This window comes from Nanorana parkeri, unplaced genomic scaffold (genome assembly GCF_000935625.1).
Source record: "Nanorana parkeri isolate BGI_ZX_2015 unplaced genomic scaffold, ASM93562v1 scaffold218, whole genome shotgun sequence".
In the NCBI taxonomy this organism is placed as follows: domain Eukaryota; kingdom Metazoa; phylum Chordata; class Amphibia; order Anura; family Dicroglossidae; genus Nanorana; species Nanorana parkeri.
Window position 1 is genome coordinate 1,725,849 of NW_017306486.1, and position 5,983 is coordinate 1,731,831.

Genomic DNA, 5,983 nt, shown 5'->3' on the forward strand with positions numbered 1-5,983 from the left:
TTCTTATAATTATTTATAATTTATTATATTATAATTTTAATTTCCGGTTTCAAACTTTATCATACCTGGGATGTCTACTGGACTCTTGTTTGGACAGATTTAGGTGAGTTATTCCTAAGAATTACGGGCCTACAATATAAAACAACAAATTTCCATGAAAAACAATGTGCCGCTTTGGGATGCTAAAATCCTGAATAATCATACCGCCAGGGAGGTTAAAAGCTTTTACCGCTCATCAGTTTAGTGTTATCAGTGAATAATTGGCCCTAGAATGATTGCTCTTACTCCAACGTTCGCGTTGATATGCAACATGTGCTGCATAATAGATTCAATCGTCGTTTTCGCAACGCATGTTTGCGTTGGTTTATGTGGGGCATGGGGACTTTAAACATTTTTTGTGGGGGTGGGTAAATTCTATTTATGTGTGACTTTAATTATTTTTTTTTGCACCTTTAAATTTGTAAAACATTTTTTCCACTTACCTTTATTGTAATCACATAGGGACCAAGAAGCCCCCTATGCGATAGCAAAGATGATGCGACATGTCCTCTTTATATAGACATCAGGGGTCTTTAAGACCCCTGTCAGCTTGGGACCCCGGAAGCACAGATCTGCTTTATCATCTTCTCAGATCTGCTTTATCAGCTTCTGAAGCCGGAGAGTGACAGCAGTATGCGGAAGAGACATAATATATGTCACTTCCTGCATTCTGACACCAGAGAGGTGATTGGAGGGAGAGGGCTGATCTCCCTCTGATCCCCTGTCACAGGCCTGCACCGGGCACAGCGGAGCTCAGGAGGGGGAGGGCGCACCCACTGGCACCTCATTCAGACGATCCACATGGATGAATATATCTACATTGATTAATGGTATAAATAGCAGGTTATTTAGTTCGGCACTATTTCTCTGCTGCTTACTCTGTAGTGAGGATTTATATGAAGGAGCATTCAGGGAGTTGGATTTATTATTATATAGGATGATGTTTTGCAACTTTAGGGGATGAAAATTCTGTGTTTGTTTTTTATCTACATGTGAATTCCAACATTTTTTGATTCACTGATATTAATATACATTTTTGTAGGTGGGAGATAGCACAGTGTCTTTTAGTTAGGCTAGGTTCACACCAGATGCACTGCGTTCCGTCCGATTCTGGCCAGAACGCACTGCATCACATTGCGGCCGGCTCACTTTTTTGTGGGGCAGGAGGGGGCCTAGCGCGCCATTGAAGTGAATGGCACCATAGCCACGCCCTCTGGCCGCAATGTGATCCACCGCACAGGATCGCAAGGCACACAGGCTCCGATGCAATAAAAATGCTGCAAGCACTATTTTGATTGGACCGGATCGCAGGCACAATGTGCCTTGCGTTCCCATGCGGCCGATTGCGGATTTGGATTCTTCTGATTTCGGATTTGGGTCTTCTGATTTATTCACTGCAGCTGTCATTTGGTCTATTGAGGAAACACAGGGGAGATAGATTGTAAAAAAACTTTAAAAACACTGCACTAAGGTCCCTATCTCACATGCAACATATGAGGGCCAATTTAGACCAGAGCCAATGGGCACTGTACTGTCCAGAAGTACTCCTAACTCATTATGGTGATGTTCCCCCCTGATGGTGAGTCAATGATGATGATGTGGGTTAGATGATGCTGGGAATTTTACAACCCATAAGAGGACTGGTGCTGTATAAGGGAGTACTACATCTATAGGGAACAGTTGGAGAGGAAGTATTGCAGTAAAAACATATTTTTTTCATTTTTTCACAAATTGGCCCAACACTTTTCTTAATTACAAGTGCAGAGCTGGGCTTTTTTTTTTAAATTGTCAGAAAGGAAAATAAAATGATGGTTAATTAAATACAGGCCAATCACGCTATATTCACAAATATCCTAGGTTGCAATTTAGCCTAAACCTGGTTGAATCTTAAGCTTGCCATTAGTTTTCTCATGCCTAATAATCATGTATGGCTGAAACTGTGTGTGTCATTCTAGCCAGAACTACAAGTTAATACTTTGTCTCTTGCTGCTATTACATGTCACTAAACATGAAGTCAAGGACAGGTCACTTTCCCAGTACAGGATATTGAAGACATAGCGAGGTGTTAGAAACAAGTCCTTCAGAGGCCAATTACAGCATCACCAGGATGACACTAAAATCCTTTGTGCTTTGACTGGAAAGCCTTAATTATCCCCTCATATCATGATATATCTGTCTTCACATTTAGAAATATTAACGTGTAAACAGGTTTCCTCTTGCATTAAGAGAAAAAGAACCAGGGAAATATATTACATGTAATTAATATTATATTATGGACTTGCTCATTGTTGAACTGGACACATCCATGAAATATTCTCCAGGTGGGTGATTGTCTTGATTTCAGCATATTCTTGATTTCAGCATATTCATTTAAACACATGTGGCAAATACACAGCCCATTTTGTTCTTAATGTATCAGTAATTTATGCAATTAACTGTATATAAAAATGTACCATTTAAATTTCCTAAAGAGCATATTGTAATTTAGAGATGGGTGAATATTGTAAAATCTGTTTCACCAGTGATTCTGCAAAGGAGGCCCTAATATACTCACTGTGGAGCAAAGCGGGGCATGCCCTCTCTGACATCACTGTGCTTTTAAGGAAATATACTACTTTTCAAGATAGCACCTAATAGATAGGTCATTGATTTCACAGGAGGAGGGGATTCCAGTTGAATTGGTCCAGTGGCCTGAAAAGCAGCATCACCATTTGAGCCTATCATGTAGGGGATGGTCACCCAGAGTACAGGGAGCTGCATAAAGGGGAACCACTACACAATCTTTAAGTTAAGAGCAAAGGAGAAATTTGTCTTTTGGACCACTTTACTATGCCACTTGAAACAAATAGGTTCACCAGAGTCGTAAATCTGTTCTTTAAGGTTATTGGACAAATGTGCATTAATTTCTCATTTGTGAGAATTGCTCCACTCATTCTTCATATTAATCTGATTAAAGAAAGCAAGCTGGATAAAGTTCTGATCACAGGAGACCTGGCAAACACAACGGGAAGTCTGCAAACAAAGAACCAAACCCTACTGAAATCTAAGGCAGGCAAATACAATTTTTTCTGGCCATTTTCAAGGCTAATTTGCAAGCTTTTGTTAAAAAAGGGCATGGGTAGCTGGGTACTGCAAATGGGGGATATGTACCAAATAAAAAAAAAAGATTATAATACCAGCAGCGTTGAGAGTCATGGCCATGTTTGGTCAATGCTATCATCCAGCATCCCCAGCCAATTTGTTTATAACCAGAAACTGTATAAGGATCTGTCATATGCGGAAGCAGTGCAAGACTGTTGTGTGGTGGGTCTTCATGAATAAAGCTGGATCTACCTACCTGGATGACATGATAGACAATGGATTTTAATTGGGTGACTATATTTTTTTAATTTAATTTTTGTTTTAAAGGACTTTATTCATGATAAGGCCATCTGTACTTATTACTGGCATTATTTTGGAAGGGAGTAAGAAGAGGTACTATGTACCCATACTTAATTACCCCCACATTCTTTTGGAGTAAAGGATGTGGGAATGAGCCCTTGTCCCTTCAATATGAAGACAAGGTGCCTTACAATAGGGGGAGCTTTTGTTGTGCCCCATGCAAGGTAACCCTCCACTGTTAAAAGGTTTGTGGTGTAGAGTGATTCAGGAGGGGCATTTGCTGTACTCCCTTTCCTGGCCACCCAGACTGCATGCCTGGATAAGGGCCTGGTATGAATTTTGAAGGACAAGGACCCCATTTCCACAACCAGTAGTATCCTTGGTTGGTTTGCTTACAAATAGCAGCCAGCTGGTGATCTCTCATTTGCGATGGGAATTGCAGTGGGTGAGAATCATCTTGCTGTAAGTCGAATATCATCGGACACCCAGTTATCATGGTGGCAGGTAATCGTGATTAAGATGGATCTACATCACTGAACAACATTGACATTTGATTGACCTCAAGGGACATTGTTTTTCCTTTTATGGGGGTACTTTGTCTAAGTTGTTGGTGTGTTTACTTTTAATTATTTCCTGGAAAAATAAGTATTACTGGGTACTAATGGGTCCCATGCTCATTCCCTTTGGGGGTCAGGTATCTGGGGGAGCCCTTAAAATAAAGGATCATCCAGATAACCATAAAGTCCCCCCACAAACCCTAACCTCCATTTTTGGGAACAGGATGTAGGGAGCAGGCCCTTGTCCCCTCAGCAATAGGGGCCTGGGTGAATTTTTAAGGTGAACGAGTCCAGTGTACATTGGCACCCCTTGCCATTCTTAGAAAGAGATAAAAGTAAACACACCAAGACTTTAAAAAGTCCTTTAACAAAAGAAAACTTCAAAAAAAAGGGAATCAATGTCCCCTGATATAAATCTAATGTCAATCACCCACTGCTACAATGAGCTGCTGCCTGACAATGTTGCCCCACCGCCACGATGACCCACTGCATGATGATGCTTCCCTGCTACTACTCCTATCACAAATTACAGATCCCCAGCTGGATTTTGGTTGTAAACAAACTGACCAGGGATGTTTGGTGATGTCATGGATGTATGGCTTATGGATCAAGGTTCCATAAGGCTTATGGTGGAACAGTAATAGGTGAAAGTAGTCACTCGCACTCCATGATATTAAAGTCAATGCTGTTTATTGACTGAGATAACACACATCTCCTTAGCGATGTTTCGAGACCATGCGGCCCCATCCTCAGGCAAACAGAGAGTGGTGGAATGGTGGAACAGGGCTGCTTCTAGCTGAACATTGGCTGCATTCTCCCTTCTACTATAAACTCATGGTTGTTTCATGAACCATATATTTATAACAGAAGGGTCCCCTAGACTCTTCTGAGTAAATGAATAACCATTCATTTGATAATCTAACCACCCCAAATCCCCTCTGCTGCTACCGCCAATTTGATCTGTCTATGTCTTTGCATATCCTTCCTTTTCATGAATGAACACTGGAGTGCTCAGTACTGATTTTCTTGTTCAATGTCAGTGAGTGTCAAGGCTGCAGAGGAGAAGGGTATTAGGAACTCAATCTATTTCTCCAGTTCAAGAGGGCAACATTAGGTGTTTTGTTAGACCTTGATATTTCACTAACACCTCCAGCAGTACGGTTAAAAAAAACACAAACATACATGTGCACCTGTGTTGTATTACTTTTTAAAATTACATTATGTCGCATATCTATACAGTGCAACATGCTGTGTTATAAAATGTATGCCTGCATAATTTTTTTTTTTTGCAACATATACGGCACAGATTGAGCATTAGCACAATGCATAGACAGGAGGCCAACTTTCTGATTTTTAGCGTTTCTCATTTACAGTTTTGCATGCCTCAATGCAGTCTTATCTTGTAGTTTTAGCAGGGATTTTGTCAGTTATATTTGGCGCGGTACTAATGATTTTAGGGTATTTTTAATCAAAAATATTATTTTAATAAACATTCACGCAACAATGATGGGACCTACAAAATCAGTAGCACCATCTTTTTTATTCTGTGAGTCCTTTTAGAAGATTTTTGGGTTGGGGGTCTTCTACAAACTCTGAAAGCTGTAAGTGGAAAATTATTTAAAAAAAAAAGAAGAGCAGAGCCTAGAAGCGAAAGGGTTAAAGCTATTTTACTGTCTGCTAAGAATATGTGTCCATAATCTGGGCACCGGTGCACTTTAAGGGCTCAGCTTCTGTCACGCCTGTTACAGACTGGGGGTTGTGGATCGCAGCTGTGGAGGCTTCTCCGGCAGGGGAACCTTGGTTTCACTCTCAAACTTAACAGAGAGTTAGGGTTCTTAGCATCCCATCCTCAAAATAAATGATAAATGGTTCAGAGAGGGTTTTTCATAAATAAGCCCTATCATTAAGCTCAAGTGTTCAATTCGGAAGTACTGATTTAACAAGTCATAGGAGACACAACAGTATTATTTGGCATTGGTTCAGTTCCCCAGTAAGTAGATACGACT